The sequence below is a fragment of the Lissotriton vulgaris genome, chromosome 7, assembly GCF_964263255.1.
Source record: "Lissotriton vulgaris chromosome 7, aLisVul1.2, whole genome shotgun sequence".
Taxonomy (NCBI): domain Eukaryota; kingdom Metazoa; phylum Chordata; class Amphibia; order Caudata; family Salamandridae; genus Lissotriton; species Lissotriton vulgaris.
Window position 1 is genome coordinate 847112925 of NC_141695.1, and position 23131 is coordinate 847136055.

Sequence of the window (23131 nt, forward strand, 5' to 3'; positions counted from 1 at the left end):
GATAGCAAACAAGAGGGGTGAGAGGGGGCAACCCTGTCGGGTCCCTCTCGTGAGAGGGAACGAGGGGGACAGCACCCCATTCACTACTACCCTCGCCATCGGATCAGTATATAAAAGCTTAACCCAAGAGATGAAAATCCTGGGGAAACCCATCCGACAAAGAACATCAATAAGGTAGCCCCACTCGACAGAGTCAAACGCCTTAGTGGCATCAAGAAAAATAGCGGCAACCGGGACAGTGGGATCGATGGTCGACACAAGCGAAAACAAAGTGCGAATATTGTGAGAGGTGGCGCGGCCGGGCACAAATCCCGACTGATCAGGCAACACGATAACGGGCATGAGTTCGGCTAGTCTCACCGCCAAGACCTTCGCGAGAATTTTAACATCGCAGTTGAGCAATGAAAGGGGCCTGTACGAGCCCACATCCAGTGGATCCTTACCCGGCTTGAGCAGCGACGTGATGGCGACCTCCCGCATGGAGCCCGGTAAGCGTCCCTCCTCCAGAGACTCCTCAAACACCTCACGGAGCACAGGGGCCATGATGTCAATATAACACTTATAAAATTCAGCAGGAAGGCCATCCAGCCCGGCGGCCTTCCCATTAGAAAGAGACATGATGGCATTCCTGACCTCCTCCACCTCTAGGGGCCTGCCTAAGAACTCCCGATGACCATCCGATAGCCAACAAAGCGCCAACTCATCGAGGAAGCCACCGTATCGAGTCTCACCCGTCTGCTGTGTCGTGTAAAGGTGTGCATAATGATCAAGAAAAGTGCGCTGAATCTCCGAAGTGTCTCGACAGCGAGTGCCATCCGGAGACACCAATTCCAACACGTCCGACCCATGCCTAGGATGTCTAGTAAGGGCAGCGAGGACCTTACCGGGTCGCTCCCCTTCGCAGTATCGCCTCGACGTCCAGTATTTCCCCCTATGCTTAGCCTCTCGAGCAGCCTCCTCCTCATACTCGGAGAGCTTAGTGCGGAACTGTGCCAAAAGAGCGGGGTCCGAATTCACCTGCATCCTGCGCTCCAAGTCTCGCAAATCAGCCTCCAACCTCTCGAGGGTCCGAACAATCAGACGGAGTACTCCACAACTTTTAGAAATAGTGACACCCCGGATCGTAACCTTGAATGCCTCCCAAATGACCTCAATGCTTTCCACAGAGCCCTTGTTTCTAGGGAAGAACGCCTCCACCTCCGCACCGAGTTCCTCCTTGAACACCGGGTCAAGCAAAGCAGTCGGAAACAAACGCCAAGGCGGGCGCGGTCTGAGTAACCCGGGGACGGACAAATCAACCTTCACCGGACAGTGATCTGAATACGTCCGGGCCAAATGTGTAGCCCCCCTTAGGCCAGCCATCAACCCTCTAGAGAGAAATACATAGTCCAGTCTTGCCCATGAGCGAGCATGTGTGGTGTAATGAGTGCCCTCCCTAGTGGCAGGGTGGGTGTACCTCCAGCTGTCAACCATCCCAGCCTCCTCCACTATCCCCCGCAGCACATCCCTAGCCTGTACATTGTACTGAGGGCTACCCTCCGATCTGTCCAACTGGGCCTGAAATGCAAAATTAAAATCACCCCCCCACACAATGTGAGTAGCATCCACTGCAAGGACATGACCCCACAGAGTGACAAAAAAGAGTGGCGTATCAACATTGGGAGCATAGCAATTAACAAAGAGTATAGTGTTCTGCCCAAGCCGTCCCCACAGCAGCACATAGCGCCCCTCAGGGTCCCCCATAGATCCAAGTTCCTGAAATGCAAGCGACCTCTTAACAAGGATGACAACCCCACGAGCATAAGAAGAATATGAAGCAAACCCCCTGGCCGCAGCCCACCTTCCGCCGAAAGTGGGGGAGGGAGCGGGTCGCAGATGCGTCTCCTGGAGAAAAGCAACATGAATAGCATGCCTGTCCAAATACTGGATCACACTGCGACACTTCCTGGCATCATTAAGGCCCCGTACATTCCAGGACAAAATCGAGATCTGATCTACAACAGCAGTCGACATCACATAAAGTAAGGGCCCCACGGGACCCTATGACCAAATACAGGGCATCCAACCACCAGCAACAGCCAACGACAGGTCCACGCCCCAGGGCACGGGCAGACCCCCACATACACTCCATACATTTCCCAGTCATCTCCAAAACAACCAAACAAGAACACAACAACTCCCTCCCAACCGACCCATCCATGCAGCAAGCACTCAGGACAGACTACGCGCCACGCGCCGCCAAGCCATCCCACACGGCCCACATCTCGCACACGTGCTACGCTCGCAGAGTGCGCCCCGGCGCGTGGCAGCCTAAAATGGCGGCCGGTGCACTCGGGCCCAAAATGGACGGGAGCACGGGTCCCAGAACCCGTCCCGTAAGATAGGAAAGTGGAACAGCCTGGATAGCGGGCGCCGCGACATTTCCGTGCACTCAAACAACAGTAGCAGCTACCAAAGCGAACCAGAAGTCCCAGGCAAACAGACATGGACAGCTTCATCCCCCCCCCATCCACCCACCTGACACCACCCCAACTATCAGGCCACGTACACCCCCCCCCCCATCCCTCAACACACATCCAGTCAACCAACATAGGACTAGAATCCAAACAAAAGGTAAACATGGGGCACACCCTCCGGGGAACCTTCCAGAGGTGCACGACGCCACTCCCTCACGCCACGCCAGTGTCCGCGCCAACGAGTATCAGGCGGCCCCAGGCGCAGCGCGGGGGGGTGGGTGCCCAGAGCGCGACATCCCATAACACCATCCTGCGGTGCCACCCCAACCCCACAAAAATAGCAAAACGCACTCACTCATCACAATACAGACACGACCCACGCATCAGCAAAAAAAAATCAAAAACGAACAATAGCTAGGCCGCAAATACTGAGAAGGAAGCCAACAGGTCTCAATACAAAAGATACATGTCCACAATACTCCAAAAACCGGGAAGAAGATAGACAAAGTCCAAAGTCACCAGAATCAGGCGACCTCCTCCTCAGCAGCCGAATGTTCACCCTCCGGATCTCGATCGTCACCACGATCCGCAGCAGCGCGCTCGCGCTGGAGGCGCTTCGCAAAGTCCTCAGCATGCTGTGGGTTGGTGAAAAAATGTTGTTTAGCCTGATGCGTCACTCTAAGTTTAGCCGGATAAAGCAAGGCGTAGTCCACTTGAAGGTCCCGAAGCTTCCTTTTCACCCCCAAGAACTTCCGACGCTGGTCCTGCACCATCGGTGTGAAGTCGGGGTACATGGTGAAAGACACCCCTTCGAAGGAGAGAGCCCTGTTAGTGCGGGCAGCCTGAAGAGCAGCGTCTCGATCACGATAATTCAAGAGGCGCGCAATGATGGGACGCGGTGCAGCCCCAGAGGCCGGACGAGGTCCCAACGTCCGATGCGCTCTCTCGACGATGAACTGGGACGAGAAAACTTCCGTCCCAATGGCGCCCACCAGTAGCCTCTCCACATAAGTCTCCATTTTGCCCACATTCGTGGACTCCGGTACACCTACAATGCGCACGTTGTTGCGCCTACTCCTCGCCTCCAACTCCTCGTTCTTGGCGGCAATGACACGCAAGATATTGTCCATTCTCGCCAGTTGGGTGGTGTGGGTGGCTGCCGTGTCATCATGGTCCGAAATGCGCTGTTCTGCCGCCGTCAAGCGCTCCTCATGCACGTCCAATTTCTGAACGACCGCATCCATGCGCGACGATATCTTGTCCACTTTGTCCACTATAGTGGCGAACCCCTGCCTCATCTCCTGCATCATTTGGGCGAAGTCCGGTGGAGGTGGGTGTGGGACACTCTCAGCGACATTCGGGGGGGGGGGACCGCGAAGTCCCAGCTTCCTGGAGCGAACGCGCCCCACGCCTGGCCCCTCCAGAGTCAAAGGACAGTTTGGACTGTTTAGTGTCCGGCTTCCCCATAACGGTGGTGCAGTAGGGGAACGAGGCAAATGAGAGTCAGGATACAGGTCGGACAAGGAACCCGGCCAAGCAGAAAGCAGCTCGAATCGCGGGGGCACGAGCAGGCCAGCACGCCCCGCCACTCCCAACGACGAGTAATGGCCGTCTTCGTTCCCAGCCCAAGGGGGCAAACCCTCAGAATCCAAGTATAAAATCCGTTGCGCCTCCGTGGGCGATGATATCTGGACAGGCAGATGGGAGAGCCGAGAGATAAGTCCGACAACAAGGAAGAGCCAAGCGTCTCGCCCGGCCAGCGATCGGGCCTGGCGGAGAAGGGCGGAGCTAGGCCTACACCCCACGTGCAGAGCCCCGGACTGGCATGAACAGTGACGCCGGGCAAGAGGGCACCAGACTTCCAGAGCGCGAGTCGGAGAAACTTGGGACCCTCGTAACTTCGGCCAGCAACCTTCGAATGGCTCAGGAGTTGGACCGTGGGTGGACAGCCGATATCCCAACCGAACCGTGGGGTCAGTTCAGGGCGCAGCGATGGTAATCAGGATACCTAGGCGGATAATAGCTCCGGGCAGCGGGAGCCTCACGACAGTGCGGCCATTCCGCAGTGCGCCCTCTAGCGCCCCCATCAAATCATAGTTTAGTGAATTCTTCTTCTTTAATGTCAGAAGTTCACAGCATCGTTTCTACATGCCAGCCTAAGTCCGAAGCTCGACAGCAACTGCCTCACTTCGAACCTACCAACATAATACATACCTAACACTCTAAATTCCCCCAAAGAATCAGAACAGAATAAACCTTCCAAATGAGCACAAGATAGATTATAACACATCTTCCCCTTTTCACACAAAATTAATGTACATAGTCTTTAAGATGATGAGGAGCACAAGTAATCTGTGTGCTCTTTCTGATATAACTTGAATCATCTTTTAAAACAGTAGCATCATCAGGAACATTGTCCTCCGTTGGTAAAGCAGATTTTGAAGCAGAAGATGAAAATGCAGTACTCTCTTGAGAACCACCAACATTAACAGATTGAGCCAAATTTCCTGACAAAGACAAATTGTCATCAAGATAAACTGGTAGGAAAGCCTCTGAATCATTGTAATTGAGATCAGAATGGAAATCGTCTTGCAATGATTTTTTAGCTAATACAACATTTCTTTTACTCCACCATTTACCATTTTCAACCAGAACAGAATGCTTTGAAATTTTCACAATTCTTGTCATTGAATAAAATTTTGACTTAAGACTTTTATCCTTAAAAGGTCTTTTAACTTTCACAAAATCACCAATTCTAAATTGAATTTCCTTTGTTATAATTTTATCATCATTCATTGCTTTCATCTTAGTTTGACTCCTCTCAACCTTATTACGTATTTGATGAATGTCAGGTAATTTTGTTTCAGACTTGGTTGGATCTAACACCCAATTTGGACTAAGTTTGGATGAACCAAAACATTTCTTAAGTAAAATAAACGGTGTCACATCTGTTGTGGAATGTGGAGTGTTATGATAACTCCATAACCTCTCTTGAATAGCTTTTATGACAGAATCACCTTGAACAGATGCTAACTGGATAGTATCTTTTAACATCTTATTCACTCTCTCCAACATACCATTTCTTTGAGGGCTATATAAAGCCACTGTCATATGTTTAATGTCCCAATTAATTAAGAAAGAACGCATAGTATGAGATTTGAATTGAACCCCAATGTCAGACACAATAAACTTTGGAAAACCTTCTCTATAAAACAAATCATTCAACACATCAATTACAGCACTAGTAGAGCATTCAGACAAAAATTTACACTCCACCCACTTTGAAAAGTAGTCAACAATTACCAAAGCAAATCTCACATTAGGTTTCAAATCATACATTGGTCCAATGAAATCTATAACGAACTTCTCCCAAGCTTTTTCTGGATAATCAACCGGATGAAGAGGGGTATTACGAAGTTTCAAAGATGTACCAGCATTAGAACAGCTTTTGCAACGCGCCACAAATTATCCACTTTGACATCCATCCCTGGCCACCAATAAAACAACCTCAACCTTTTTTTGGTGCCAGTCATGCCAAGATGGCCTTGATGGTCAAGATTTAACAAACGCAACTTAAGTTTACCTGGAGGAATTAACAAGTTTCCTCTCATAACAAAATTGTTTTCGATAGTAAGCTTATTTTTTACTTTGTGAAAAGAGCGTAAACCTACATCTAAATTTCTCTCCTCAGGCCAACCATTTATAACGTGAGACTTAAGTAAATTTAGAACACTGTCATGTTCCACACATTCTAACCACTCTGAAGAATTGATAGTACCATCAGAAACAAATAACCCATCAATTAAACCGACAACACATTCAGTGTCATCCACATAACAAGTAGAATTGTCTTCAATGAGTAAAGGACATCTAGACAAATAATCTGTGCATGTGTTCTTTCCACCTGGAATATGTTTTATACTAAAATGTTACTCGAACATTCTTGACAGTAATCTTATCAGTCTTGGACTCACTTTGTCATGGTCATTCTTTGATAACAAAAAGACTAATGGTTTGTGATCTGTATCTAAAATAAATTTTCTGCCCCATAAAAAGGTTTTAAAATGTTTAGTGGCCCATAAACAAGCTAATGCCTCCCTTTCAATGGTACTATACCGTCGTTCTGTTAAAGATAACGATCTAGAGGCAAAACCAACTGTATGTTCCACACCATCAGCTATTTGAGTAAGATTCGCACCAAGACCAACACCACTGGCATCGACTGTAATATTAGATTGAATGTCATCTCTAAAAGGATGTAAATCAGGTGCATGTAGAATTAATTTCTTTAAATTATTGAAAGATTGGTTTTCAGATTCCTCCCAAACAAATTGCTCACCCTTCCTGAGCATTTTCCTTAATGGTTCAGTTTGCAAAGCAAAAGAGTCAATGAATCTTGAATAGTATTCACACATCCCAAGAAAAGACCTTAACTGGTCTTTGTTTGAAGGACATGGACTGTCCACAATAGCTTTAAATAGGTCTTGTTTAGGAGAAATGCCAGAATCTGAAATGTGATGACCAAGATAATCAATACTGTTTACCATAAATTTACACTTGTCTTTTCTGACAGTGAAACCATTTGACTCCAAAATTTCCAAGACTTCAGACAATTTGGAAATATGTTCCTCAGTATTTTTTGAATAAATCAAGATGTCATCTTGGTATGCAAGAACATTGGTACAGTTGCCAAATAATTTAAACATTAATTTCTGAAAGACCGAAGCGGCCGATGCAAGCCCAAAAGGCATTCTTAAAAATCTGAAAGCACCAAATGGAGGGTTGAATGAAGTCAAAGAACGCGAATCCTCAGACAATTCCACTTGATGATAAGCGGACTTCAAATCAAGACAAGAGAATACCTTAGCGTCACCAAATTGGGCTAACATGTCTTGTATTTTAGGCAAAGGGAAACAATCAATAAGGATATTTTTATTTAAGGATCTTAAATCCACACATAGTCTTATATCATTAGAACCCTTTCTTCGCGACAACAATTGGAGCGACCCATTCAGATGAATTGATTGGTTCTATGAGATTATCTGAACAAAGTTTCTCCAAGTGCTGCTTGAGTTGATCCCTAATGCAAAGAGGAACATTTCTTACTTTATCAATGGTGGGCACAGCATCCTTCTTTAGAATAATTTGATGCTCGAAATTGTGTACCTACCAACCCTAATTTGTTGTTGAATAAAGACTTGTGTTTTTGTAACAATTGCTGTAGAGAGGAATTGTTAATAGGAATGTCCATCAAAGAAATGGGACAATCAGTACCCGGTCTCAAAACCACTCCAAATTTTCCTTGATCTTTCCAACCTAGTAAATTATAACCTTTCTTAGCTACATACATTTTTGTGAATATCTCTCTGTCTTTGAATCTAATATGGCCCTGAAAGAATCCTAGCATATCAATGTTATGACCTCCAAAAGAAATAGTGTGTATGTCAGGAGGAAGAAGTTGTACATTATTCCAATGTTTGTCAAATAAAATATCAGTGATAAAAGTGACAGGAGAGCCAGAATCAGCGGTTATCTGAATGTTCACATCACCAATATTGACATCACATACAGGACCCCAATCATCCAACTCTTTGTCAATGGAAAGAACAATTCTTTTGGTACTTTTAACTGTACAAACATTGTTTTCAATCGAATCCTCCACATTTTCAATAGAGTTAACTTTGATAGGATTCCTATTGCACATTTTTGTGAATTGACCATGTTTTTTGCAATCGAGACAAAATTTACCAATGGCCTGACAGTTCTTGAAATTAGCTAAGTGTGAAAGAGATTCACATCTGAAACAAGCACTTTGCTTTTTCTGATCTCTAGAACTGTATCTATTTTTATTAAAGTTATTAAAAATTACCTTTAGGTTTGGTACTGAGAGCGTTAACTGCTTCACCACCATTATCTGGCTTACCCTTATTAAGGGTTGATTAGGATGACGGATGGAAACGTGTTCCGTCCGCCATGGTCGCGGTAAAAATACTCCCGACCGCTCCGCGGATAATCCGCGGTAGCGCTTAGGATATAACTGACAGCAAACACCGACAGCGGCGGACGGATCACATCAAACACCGACCGCGGCGGACGGATCACATGAAAGACCGCCATAGGCAGACGGTACTACATAAATTCCCTCCGCCGCGGACGCAAACACCGTGGAAACAAGGCCAACCGCTGCACGACTTGCGGAGGGTCCGGCCGCACAATTAGGATAACCCCGCAACCCCAACGGAACTCACCAGCTCCCACGACCGCCGCCGAATGATTGGAAAACGGAGCATGACTGCGGAAGGACCAAACGAACATCACCCCTGCCGTCAAACCGATTCTAAAATGGCGGACGGAAGTAAATACAAAACACACAAAACAGGACACCCACCCACCTGAAACACCCACCACCACCAACTACACGCCCCAAGGCCCACCCCCCAACACAAACAAGTGAACCCAAGTCACCACACCCACAGAACACCTGACTGCCAACAACCATTGGGACACAAGAACCACACAGAGTATAAAAGGAATCCCTCCCATTAACACAATCCTTTGCATCATAGCACACCTGGAAGAAAGAGGCAGAATACCACAAACAGCAGAGATACACACACACACACATAGAACCTGCACACCAGCACACCCACCACACAAACCTCCACAACACCATCCCTACATACCACACACCTGCACTCCCCACCCCACACCACCCACACCTTGCACAACACACACCATGGCACCCAAGAAAACCCCTAAGTTCACAGACACTGAGTTGAAGGTAATGGTGGATGAAATCATCTGTGTGGAACTACATCTATTCGGCAACCTAGTCCAGCAGACCACCTTGGCAACCAAAACCAACATGTGGAACAGGATAGTGAGCAGAGTGAATGCTTCAGGGACCGTGCCACGCACCAAACACGAGATCCAGAGGCGGTGGCACGACCTCAAGGCAAGGGTGAAAGGCCTCAGGGCGAAGAACCACCTGTGGGCACACCACACTGGCGGCGGCACTCCCCCGGAGCCCATACCATTTTCAGAATGGGAGGAGAAGGTGCTGGGCATACTGCATCCTGAGAGCCTTGAAGGAATAGAAGAGGGACTTGAGGCTGGTAAGTACAAACCAATGGCCACTTTCACCCAGCACTACAACTCCCAACAGGCCCCCATGTTCACAGGGAGGGTGGTGGAGTGTGGGGGGATTGGTCCAGCACTACAACTTCCAACAGGCCCCCATGTTCACAGGGAGGGTGGGGGGTTGGTCCAGCACTACGACTCCTAACAGGCCCCCATGTTCACAGGGAGGGTGGTGGAGTGAGGGGGGTTGGTCCAGCACTACAACTCCCAACAGGCCCCCATGTTCACAGGAAGGGTGGTGGAGTGTGTGGGGGGGGTGTTGGTCCAGCACTACAACTCCCAACAGGCCCCCATGTTCACAGGGAGGGTGGTGGAGTATGGTGGGGTTGGTCAAGCACTACAACTCCCAACAGGCCCCCATGTTCACAGGGAGGGTGGTGGAGTGTGTGGGGGGGGGGGGGTTGGTCCAACCTACAACTTCCAACAGGCCCCCATGTTCACAGGGAGGGTGGTGGAGTGAGGGGTGGGTTGGTCCAGCACTACAACTATCAACAGGCCCCCATGTTCACAGGGAGGGTGGTGGAGTGTGGGGGAGTGTGGGGGGTTGGTCCAGCACTACGACTCCCAACAGGCCCTCATGTTCACAGGGAGGGTGGTGGAGTGTGGGGGAGGATGGGGGGTAGGTCCAGCACTACAACTCCCAACAGGCCCTCATGTTCACAGGGAGGGTGGTGGAGTGTGGGGGAGGGTGGTGGGGTAGGTCCAGCACTACAACTCCCAACAGGCCCCCATGTTCACAGGGAGGGTGGTGGAGTGTGGGGGAGGGTGGGGGGGAGGGGGGTTGGTCCAGCAGCACGACTCCCAACAGGCCCCCATGTCTTGTCCCACAGCAAGATGGAGTCTGCCTACCATGTGCTGACCACTGCATCTCCCTCTTCAAACTCATCTGTAGGTAGCCTTCTTCACAGGGGCACCATCTAATAGCAAGACAGGCCCACACATATCCAAGTATTGTCTCCCCACCACCATAATGCCCAGTACTGTGTAACTCACCAATTTGATGACACCAACAGCCATGTCCTCATTCCCTACAAAATAGAAATGTTACAACAACAAACCAGTCATGTCCACAGCATTGATTTCTATATTCTTGTCCCTCAGGTGACCGTGAATTGACAGGAGAAACCAGCAGCCGCCAGCACCAGTCGCCCACCTCACAGCATGGACGATCCGGTGGACACCTCGGGTGCGGAGGACGATGCTGGCCCAACTACACTCCCAGGGCCATCAGGCTCACAGGACAACCCTGCCTCCACCGCCATCAACTCTGGACCAACAGCAACTACTGCCACTGTCACCTCTGCAGCCACCACCACCACCACCACCACCACCACTCCTGCCGCTGATATCCTGCCTGACCCATCGGACGATGATGGACCATCAACATCACAGGCTAGCAGGGAGAGTGTACGAGGACACAGGTGACGGCCCAGGTCACAAACAGGAGTGCAGCTGCAAGGCGAGGCCGTGAACAACACCCAGCCCATCCTGGGACAGAGACACAGGATGCCATTGCCAGAGTGGAAGCCTCCTACGAGCGGTCGCAGGCACAGGCCGATCATGCCCACCAAGACTCCATAGACACCTGCCAGCTGTTGCGGTCAGTGGACACCCGTTTGGGACAAATAGTTGACATCATGGGGCAGCAAACAGCTCTTTGGAGGGAGTGTTCATCCCGTACCACACCACCTCCCCCTCACCCAAGTGGCCAGCGGGATAGGGCACCAACACCACCTCCTCCTCCCCCAAGTGGCCAGCGGGAGAGGCCACCAACACCACTGCCACCATCACCTGAGGCCACTGACAGGGAGGTGGCCCCAGAACAACCTGCCCCCACAGCTGGCACCGCTCCGGCTCCAAGACGGAGAGGCCGCCCGAGGCTGGATCCAGCTCACAGCAGTGTCAATGCACCGCCACCCGCTCAAAGAGGGGCCACCACTGACTTCACCCTTCCTTGAGCCTGGCATTCACTCTGCGAACTATCCTGCACCACAATGCCAAGCATTGGCACAAGTCTGTTGGACATCATACAATGTGGTGTCCCCATGGTGTTTTTATCTGATATGACCTTCAACTCTCACTTCCCCACCAACACCTATTTGTAAATATGCGCTGACAGTAATCCACACCCTGTAAATAAACACCACGTAAACACTCAATGCTGTGTGACCTCCATGTTTCAATCAAAGGTTCGTCTTAGTACTTGTCATTACTAGGTGCAGGTATCAATGTACTTGACAATCATGTCTCTGTGGGAGTGACCTAGGGATAATGAGACAACAAGCACAGGTCAGGAAACTGATTCACAGGAAACGCCGATATCCCGGCAAAATGTGGAGCGCTCGATCCTTTTAAAAGTTACCTGGGCGGTGTGTAAACTCGAGCTCGTGTGGGTTGAACCAGATGAACTTACCAAACAGTGGTTCTTAGGAGACGAATGTCCCTGACAAATGCTGTTTCATGTGTTTGAAAACGATACTACAATACATTTTAATACAAAGACAGAAACAAAGATCCAAGACGCATTAGGGTGATCGATATTGACCCCTACAATGATGGTCTGATTGCCAATGTACTTGATTCAGACATCTGGCCGATCTACACGGAGAGATTGTTTCCTTCCTCTTCTCACCAATAAAAGGGACCCTCTCCATCGGAGTCCGTGGTGTCTGAGAATGTGGCAACACGTCTATTGCCCCAACGAGAAGTGCTATTGCTAGGGGCATTATCGTCACTGGTCATATAAAAATTTGCGGACAGGGTTGTGGCTGCACCTGCTGCCTCACTGGTTCCACATCCTTTGATACTTCCCACAACCACCGCCGGCACCAGCACCAGCACCCATTCCTTCCAGCTTTGCAAGCCTGGGAGACCTTCGAGGGACGCCGCCACTCACCTTCCTGTTTTCCCTCAACGACTGGCCGCACCCGCTTCGCGGGTGCCGCTGCGCGGTCAGAGACACCGCCTGGACGAACTGCCCTGGGTCCTGGAGTGTGAGCGGAACATTGACCAGCACAGGAGAGTAGCGCTGCAGGGACTCGCTTCCCCAGGAGTCCCTGCCTGACCTCTGACACCAGGTCAGCGCCCCCTGTTAGCCCCGCCCCCCGGACGGCACATACCTTCATAAACAGACTTTGATCCCTGGTGCAGGTGGGAGCCCCTTCTCACAGCCTGGGAGACCTTCGAGGGACGCCGCCACTCACCTTCCTGTTTTCCCTCAACGACTGGCCGCACCCGCTTCGCGGGTGCCGCTGCGCGGTCAGAGACACCGCCTGGACGAACTGCCCTGGGTCCTGGAGTGTGAGCGGAACATTGACCAGCACAGGAGAGTAGCGCTGCAGGGACTCGCTTCCCCAGGAGTCCCTGCCTGACCTCTGACACCAGGTCAGCGCCCCCTGTTAGCCCCGCCCCCCGGACGGCACATACCTTCATAAACAGACTTTGATCCCTGGTGCAGGTGGGAGCCCCTTCTCACAGCCTGGGAGACCTTCGAGGGACGCCGCCACTCACCTTCCTGTTTTCCCTCAACGACTGGCCGCACCCGCTTCGCGGGTGCCGCTGCGCGGTCAGAGACACCGCCTGGACGAACTGCCCTGGGTCCTGGAGTGTGAGCGGAACATTGACCAGCACAGGAGAGTAGCGCTGCAGGGACTCGCTTCCCCAGGAGTCCCTGCCTGACCTCTGACACCAGGTCAGCGCCCCCTGTTAGCCCCGCCCCCTGGTCGCTGTGATCTCCTATTTAATCAAGACAGGAACTCGCTGCGCGAGAGCGCGCGGGAGCGCCGGGCTAAGCCCGGGCAAAGGGCGGGCCCTCTGTGGCCCTCAGAGGCCAGAGGAGGCCGGGACGGGCTACCCCCCTTGGTCTTTTAAGAAGAGGTAAAGCCACTGATTGCCCACTCCACAGACTATCACATTTTGCCTGGCTCTGTTCCCTTCTTATAAGGGAGTGGTCACTCAATATATCCCCTGGTTGAACTTATGCCCTAAGATATTAGTCGGGCTTGCCATCGCCACTGTGGTACGAATGATCAAAAAGTACAGTTAGTTGTTTTTATCATACTGCTTACTTTAAACATACTCCTACTAGTATGGATCCCCCTTTAAAAACGTCTAGTACTGCCTCTAATCCCCCATGGCTAGACGACTTAAACAGTATGTGCAATAACAGGTATTCTCTTGTCACATCACCCTACCTGGTATCTAACGCCAGTCCGCTAGCTCTCAGTGTTAGTACACAGGGGCTTCTACCGACTCCCATAAAACTAAGTGCAAAAAATATAACTCCCATCAAGGCCACTTCTGGTAAAAGGAAACATGACGGGGTGGGAGAAAGTGGGTCCCAATCCAAATCATTAAAATTGCAGAGTGTGTCATCTGATTCAAACCCGCTTGCTAACCTGGCTCTGTTAACACCTGAGATGGGCAAAAAACTAGATGACCCAGCACCCTCTCCCCAATTGGTTTTACTGACCATGATGGAACAGTTGATCAAAACTATCATCCATCCCTTGATCGACAAAATTAACATCTTGGGGGACAGACTGACGGGGATTGAGGAAACTGTTAAACTCAATCAGGCATACACAGTAACATCTAAGTGTCCAACCAAGGCTGGTCTTCCTAATTTGCCCAAACAAACTTTGCAAAATACAGCTCCCCCAATTCAAGCAACAGTCTCCACTACTGTGTGCCCACTTGTCCCTAAACCACTACCCATACCCGCCCCAGATCGCAATACTGAGCCTAGATTAAAAAGTACTAAGACCCCTCGTATTAATCTTCCCCCAGAGGCCGCTCCATTTGTGTCCATCTTGTCGGGGGTACCCCCCCTGAAACATGGAAAAATTGAGAGATCCAGCGAGTTGCTAAATAAAACTAAGTTCTGGCTATCGAAAAATAGACCCTTACCCCATAACCTCGATGGCAGGATAGTCAGCGTGAGGAGAGTGGGATGGTTGGGTCCCCTACGAAAAGATATCTGCGGGGATCTGATTCTAATCAGATTTAGGAGCAGTCAAGTTGTCCCCTATCTTCACTCGTGGCAGCCCCAAGAAGGTGATGGTCCAATATCAACTTGGGACCTACATGACTTTTATCCTAGTGAATCATATAACCCCCTTCGGAAACAGTCTGCTATTTACAACACTAAGCTGGCTTATAGATCCTGGCCTCCATATGAGCGCAGTTTTCCCTCCTTCAACTCCTTTCCACATAGTCTTTTTAAATATAGCAACCTACCTCAATTGAACCCTCTCACCCCATATAACAACTGTTAAACACTAGGTGGGTGCATATTATGTAAATTGTACTGTTATCATTAACAACAGGGTCAGCTAATTTTACTTAACCTAATGTGATTATGTTCCTTTTAAAAAAATGTATGTTGTTTGTTTAAATTATGATTGTATATTTTTAATTGTATGCTTTTATGGTTTGAAACAAAATCGAATAAAGCTTAATGAATTGATTGAATTGATTGATTCACAACCATCACACCACACCATACAGAAACTGTAGTGTAGTTCCTATATTCCCAATAGGCTCTGCGAATTGGAATAATATAAACAGCAGTGTAGACGTAGGACTGAGGTCGACTAGGTCTCTACTGACTATATTAGACTTAATTAGTTTCGCCAGCTAGCTCAGAGGTCACTAGAAACTTTCTCGAATGTTCAGGAAAGAGTTACCTCTCCGGATTAGACAGGAAGGGATTAGCTTCTGACAACCGTACAAACATGACAACTTTGCTCCCTCAGAATAGAGTGTATCTCTAGAGGCGTGTGGAAACAATAGGCAGCTATTTCACTCAGTCAATCGTGCATACTTAGTTTCACTAGAGTGCAGAGAAATAGAGAGACAGGCGTTTTCAATAAAAGGTGTTATTTTATTGAGCAGTCTTCTTTCTCATGCAAGAGAAATGAATTGCCACAATTGCAATACTTATTATGAAGTAATACTTATTATGAAGTAAAGTGCGTACAGTAAAAGTAGTATTATGAAATAATACTGTAAAAGCATAGATATGGTTTCTTAGCTATATGATACTTTAAAATAGATAAAATATATATACATACATAAAACCATTGACTAACGTACTCAACTGGTGCTTCTAACTACGCCTACCCGATGTACCTGACCTAAGCCTAATACTTGGGAAAGAGTAAGTAAGTAGCAGTTTAAGTTAACCCCTTCGCTGCTAGGCCTTTTCCCCTCCTGTGCTAAGCCCTTTTTTGGCGATTTGGGGTAGTGCGCGCTTAGGCCCTTGTAACTTTTTGACCACATAAGGTATCCACGCCAAATTTGCGTCCTTTTCTTCCAACATCATGTGGATTGTAAAGGCGCCCAGGGTTTGTGGATTACCTTGGAGGGGTCCCAGAAATTAACCAAAATATAGTGATTTTTTTGTTTTTTTCAGAAAAATGGGAAAAACGGGCTGCAAATGAAAGCCTCTGGGTTTTTCCCTGAAAATGTTATCAAAAAAGGGTTTGTGGGGCTGAAATCTCCATTTTCTCAGCTTTTAGGAAATGACAGTCTTTTGTCAGAGAACCGACATTTTTCACACAGTTTTGGCATTTTTCTGGGACATAGCCTATTTTTTCTATTTTTAGAGCTTTCCACCTCCTTCCAGTTAATGGTAGAAATGAGTTTGAAAGCAATAATGGATCCTAGAAAGCTGTACATTTTCGAAAAGTAGACAAAATTCTGAATTCAGAAAGGGGTCATTTGTCTAAATCCATGAAGGTTTCTTTATAGAAACTAACAGTTAAATATTGGAATAATTGAAAATTTGTTGAAAAAAACAGCCTTTTGTCTCAACGTTTTCACCTATAACTTTTTCTAGTTTTGACAGCTCTTAGAAAGCAATACACCGTTACATCCGTTAGACCTTCCTGGTTGTGGGGATATATAGGACTTGTAGTTTCACCAAGAACCCGACGAACCCAGATCCAAAAACTGAGCAGCAACTTGCAATGGTATTTTTTCATTTACTGGGTATAGAGCACTTTGTCTTGGAAAATGTATACATGGAAAAATCTGTATGAAAGACACCTATGTATTTCTGAATTGGGTACAAAATATAGAGTTCAGAAACAGTATATTATTGCTAATTTTCAAAATTGGGAATACTCATATTAGCATGAGAATTATTGGTCATTTTTCAAAATTTTTTTTTTTTTACACAATGTCTTTCATTGAAAGGGAGAAATGCGCAAAAGCTCAATTGGTAATAACAGTTGATTTACAAATCTCAATTACCCCAAGTCTCCCGATAAAAACGGTACCTCACTTGTGTGGGTCGCCCTTGTGCCTGCGACAGGAAACGGCGCAAAATGCAAAGTGGTGACACCTAAATTTTGCAGTTACAAATTGACCCTTTTTTAGCAAAGTGCCTACCTGTAGTTTTTGCACCCTAGCTCTGCCGGCACCTAGGGAAACCTAGCAAACCTATACATTTTTAAAAAGTAGACACCCAGGGGAATTCAGGATGGGGTGACTTAACTGCCTACCACCAGGTCTTGTTACCCAGAATCCCTTGCAAACCTACGAATTTGACAAAAAAAACACATTTTCCTCACATTTCTGTGGAGGAAAGTTCTGGAATCTGCTTGGATCAACACATTTCCACCCACCCAGTGTTCCCCCAGGTCTCCCAAAAACAATGGTACCTCACTTGCGTGGGTAGGCATAGTGGCTGCGACACGAAACAGCGCAAAACGCAACGTGGTCGCACGTCAATTTCCCAGTGAAATCTTGCGCTCTTTGGACAAAGAGACTACCTTTTGTTTTTGAGCCCTAGCTCTGCAAGCACCTAGGGAAACCTAGCAAACCTATACATTTTTGAAAAGTAGACACCCAGGGGAATTCAGGATGGGGTGACTCGTCTGCCTACCCCCAGGTTTTGTTACCCAGAATACCTTGCAAAGCTAGGATTTTGACAAAATAAACACATTTTCCTCACATTTCAGTGGTGGAAAGTTCTGGAATCTGCGTGGATCTAGAAATTTCCACCCACCCAGCGTTCCCCCAGGTCTCCCGAAAAAAATGGTACCTCACTTGCGTGGGTAGGCATAGTGTCCGCGACATGAAACAGCGCAAAAAACAACATGGTCGCACCTCAATTTCCCAGTAAAATTTTGCACTTTTTGGACAAAAAGACTACCTTTTGTTTTTGCGCCCTAGCTCTGCCAGCACCTAAGGAAACCTAGCAAACCTATACATTTTTAAAAAGTAGACACCCAGGGGAATTCAGGACGGGGTGACTCTTCTGCCTACCCTCAGGTTTTGTTACCCAGAATCCCTTGCAAAGCTAAGAATTTGACAAACAAAACACATTTTCCTCACATTTTTGTGGTGGAAAGTTTTGGAATCTGCGTGGATCAACAAATTTCTACTCACCCAGCGTTCTCCCAGGTCTCCCGAGAAAAATGGTACCTCACTTGCGTGGGTAGGCATAGTGGCTGCAACACGAAACAGCGCAAAACGCAACGTGGTTGCACCTCAATTTCCAAGTGAAATCTTGTGCTTTTTGGACAAAGAGACTACCTTTTGTTTTTGAGTCCTAGCTCTGCCAGCACCTAGGGAAACCTAGCAAACCTATACATTTTTAAAAACTAGACACCCAGGGAAATTCAGGATGGGGTGACTCGTCTGCCTACCCCCAGGTTTTATTACCCAGAATCCCTTGCAAAGCTAAAAATATGACAAACAAAAAAAACATTTTCCTCACATTTCTGTGGTGGAAAGTTCCGGACTCTGCGTGGATTAACAAATTTCCACCCACCCAGCGTTCCCCCAGGTCTCCCGAGAAAAATGGTATCTCATTTGCCTGGGTAGGCATAGTGGCTGCGACAGGAAACAGTGCAAAACGCAACGTGGTCACAACTCAATTTTTCAGTGAAATTGTGCACGTTTTGGGCAAAGAGACTACCTTTTGTTTTTGAACCCTAGCTCTGCCGGCACCTAGGGAAACCTAGCAAACCTATACATTTTTGAAAAGTAGACACCCAGGGAAATTCAGGATGGGGTCACTCGACTGCCTACCCCCAGGTTCTCTTACCCAGAATCCCTTGCAAAGCTAAGAAATTGGAAAACAAAAACGCATTTTCCTCACATTTCTGTGGTGGAAAGTTCCCGAATCTGCGTGGATCAACAAATTTCCACCCACCCAGCGTTCCCCCAGGTCTCCCGAGAAAAATGGTATCTCATTTGCCTGGGTAGGCATAGTGGCTGCGACAGGAAACAGTGCAAAATGCAACGTGGTCACAACTCAATTTTTCAGTGAAATTGTGCACGTTTTGGGCAAAGAGACTACCTTTTGTTTTTGAACCCTAGCTCTGCCGGCACCTAGGGAAACCTAGCAAACCTATACATTTTTGAAAAGTAGACACCCAGGGGAATTCAGCATGGGGTCACTCGACTGCCTACCCCCAGGTTCTCTTACCCAGAATCCCTTGCAAATCTATGAAATTGGAAAAAAAACGCATTTTCCTCACATTTCTGTGGTGGAAAGTTCCGGAATCTGCGTGGATCAACAAATTTCCACCCACCCAGCGTTCCCCCAGGTATCCCGAGAAAAATGGTATCTCATTTGCCTGGGTAGGCATAGTGGCTGCGACAGGAAACAGTGCAAAACGCAACGTGGTCACAACTCAATTTTTCAGTGAAATTGTGCACGTTTTGAGCAAAGAGACTACCTTTTGTTTTTGAACCCTAGCTCTGCCGGCACCTAGGGAAACCTAGCAAACCTATACATTTTTGAAAAGTAGACACCCAGGGAAATTCAGGATGGGGTCACTCGACTGCCTACCCCCAGGTTCTCTTACCCAGAATCCCTTGCAAAGCTAAGAAATTGGAAAAAAAACGCATTTTCCTCACATTTCTGTGGTGGAAAGTTCCGGAATCTGCGTGGATCAACAAATTTCCACCCACCCAGCGTTCCCCCAGGTCTCCCGAGAAAAATGGTATCTCATTTGCCTGGGTAGGCATAGTGGCTGCGACAGGAAACAGTGCAAAACGCAACGTGGTCACAACTCAATTTTTCAGTGAAATTGTGCACGTTTTGGGCAAAGAGACTACCTTTTGTTTTTGAACCCTAGCTCTGCCGGCACCTAGTGAAACCTAGCAACCCTATACATGTTTGAAAAGTAGACACCCAGGGGAATTCAGGATGGGGTCACTCGACTGCCTACCCCCAGGTTCTCTTACCCAGAATCCCTTGCAAAGCTAAGAAATTGGGAAAAAAACGCATTTTCCTCACATTTCTGTGGTGGAAAGTTCCGGTATCTGCGTGGATCAACAAATTTCCACCCACCCAGCGTTCCCCCAGGTCTCCCAAGAAAAATGGTATCTCATTTGCCTGGGTAGGCATAGTGGCTGCGACAGGAAACAGTGCAAAACGCAACGTGGTCACAACTCAATTTTTCAGTGAAATTGTGCACGTTTTGGGCAAAGAGACTACCTTTTGTTTTTGAACCCTAGCTCTGCCGGCACCTAGGGAAACCTAGCAAACCTATACATTTTTGAAAAGTAGACACCCAGGGGAATTCAGGATGGGGTCACTCGACTGCCTACCCCCAGGTTCTCTTCCCCAGAATCCCTTACAAAGCTAAGAAATTGGAAAAAAAAACGCATTTTCCTCACATTTCTGTGGTGGAAAGATCCGGAATCTGCGTGGATCAACAAATTTCCACCCACCCAGCGTTCCCCCAGGTCTCCGGAGAAAAATGGTATCTCATTTGCCTGGGTAGGCATAGTGGCTGCGACAGGAAACAGTGCAAAACGCAACGTGGTCACAACTCAATTTTTCAGTGAAATTGTGCACGTTTTGGGCAAAGAGACTACCTTTTGTTTTTGAACCCTAGCTCTGCCGGCACCTAGGGAAACCTAGCAAACCTATACATTTTTGAAAAGTAGACACCCAGGGGAATTCAGGATGGGGTCACTCGACTGCCTACCCCCAGGTTCTCTTACCCAGAATCCCTTGCAAAGCTAAGAAATTGGAAAAAAAACGCCTTTTCCTCACATTTCTGTGGTGGAAAGTTCCGGAATCTGCGTGGATCAACAAATTTCCACCCACCCAGCGTTCCCCCAGGTCTCCCAAGAAAAATGGTATCTCATTTGCCTGGGTAGGCATAGTGGCTGCGACAGGAAACAGTGCAAAACGCAACGTGGTCACAACTCAATTTTTCAGTGAAATTGTGCACGTTTTGGGCAAAGAGACTACCTTTTGTTTTTGAACCCTAGCTCTGCCGGCACCTAGGGAAACCTAGCAAACCTATACATTTTTGAAAAGTAAACACCCAGGGGAATTCAGGATGGGGTCACTTGACTGCCTACCCCCAGGTTCTCTTACCCAGAATCCCTTGCAAAGCTAAGAAATTGGAAAACAAAACGCATTTTCCTCACATTTCTGTGGTGGAAAGTTCCGGAATCTGCGTGGATCAACAAATTTTCACCCACCCAGCGTTCCCCCAGGTCTCCCGAGAAAAATGGTATCTCATTTGCCTGGGTAGGCATAGTGGCTGCGACAGGAAACAGTGCAAAACGCAACGTGGTCACAACTCAATTTTTCAGTGAAATTGTGCACGTTTTGGGCAAAGAGACTACCTTTTGTTTTTGAACCCTAGCTCTGCCGGCACCTAGGGAAACCTAGCAAACCTATACATTTTTGAAAAGTAGACACCCAGGGAAATTCAGGATGGGGTCACTCGACTGCCTACCCCCAGGTTCTCTTACCCAGAATCCCTTGCAAAGCTAAGAAATTGGAAAAAAAATGCATTTTCCTCACATTTCTGTGGTGGAAAGTTCCGGAATCTGCGTGGATCAACAAATTTCCACCCACCCAGCGTTCCCCCAGGTCTCCCGATAAAAATGGTACCTCACTTGCGTGGGTAGGCATAGTGGCTGCGAAAGGAAATGGTTCAAATTGTACGGTGGTGAATTTACAATACCAAATTGCAAAACAACCTTGATTTTGGGGGGGGGGGCACCTGAGTTTTTGGCCCGGGGCTCGGTGGTATTCTTTGGAAAGTACAAAACCCAAAAAGTTCTGAAAAGTAGACCCCCGGGGGAGTCCAGGGAGGTATGGCATGCGTGGGTCCCCGAACGTTTTCCTACCCAGAACACCTTGCAAACCTTAAAATTAGGTAAAATAATCACTTTTTCAAACTTTTTTGCGTGGAATCACCGTGCCGGCAAAAATGTCCTACCACCCAGCGCTCCCCTTGTTCTCCTGAGTAAAAGGATACCTCACTTGTGTGGGTGCCCCAAAGCAGAACAGGCCAAAAACGAATGTTGAAAAAAGTAGTATTTCAGTGTAACAAATTAAGCCCCCCTGCCTTAGTCACAGGCCTTTGGCCCACCCACACAAGTGAGGTATCGTTTTACTCGGGAGAACAAGGGGAACGCAGGGTGGTAGGACATTTGTGCTGACACGGCGATCCCACGCAAAAATGTATGGAAAACTGTTTTTTTAACCTAAATTTGTGGTTTGCAGGGATTTCTGGGTAGGAAAACATTGGGGGACCCACGCATGCCATACCTCCCTGGACTCCCCCGGGTGTCTAGTTTTCAGAACTGTTTGGGTTTGGTAGTTTCCAAAGATGCCCGCCGAGCCCCGGTCCAAAAACTCAGTCCCCCCCCCCAAAAAAAGAAGGTAATCTTGCTATTGGTTATTGTAATGTCTCCACCGTACGATTTGGACCTTTTCCTGTTGCAGCCACTATGCCTACCCACGCAAGTGAGGTACCCTTTTTATCGGGAGACCTGGGGGAACGCTGGGTGGGAGGAAATTTGTGTGAGCCCAGTGACGCCACGCTTTCCCATGCATAAAAAGTGTGAAAAAACTGATTTTTCCAGCAAAAATTGGGGTTTGCAAGGGATTCTGGGTAAAGGAACGTTGGAGGATCCACGCAAGCCATACCTCCTTGGAAGCCCCCGGGTGTCTACTTTTCAGAAATGTATGGGTTTGGTAGGTTTCCCTAGATGGCCGTCTAGCACGGGGCCAAAAACCCAGGTAACCCCTCTTGCAAAAGCAGGCGGTATTGACATTCAATACAACCAGCTTTTGCAGGAGGGGTTACCTGGGTTTTTGGCCCCGTGCTAGACGGCCATCTAGGGAAACCTACCAAACCCATACATTTCTGAAAAGTAGACACCCGGGGGCTTCCAAGGAGGTATGGCTTGCGTGGATCCTCCAACGGTCCTTTACCCAGAATCCCTTGCAAACCTCAATTTTAGCTAAAAAAAAAAATCGGTTTTTTCACACTTTTTTGCATGGGAAAGCGTGGCATCACTGGGCTCACACAAATTTCCTCCCACCCAGCGTTCCCCCAGGTCTCCCGATAAAAATGGTACCTCACTTGCGTGGGTAGGCATAGTAGCAGCAACAGGAAGCGGTCCAAATCGTACAGTGGAAAATTAAGTTTTCAATTTGAGAGCGTGTGATTCAAGGAAATTGTGACAGACAATTTCAAGTTTGCAGGAGATTCTGGATAAAAATCCACAATAGAATTCACCAGAAAGATATGACCATA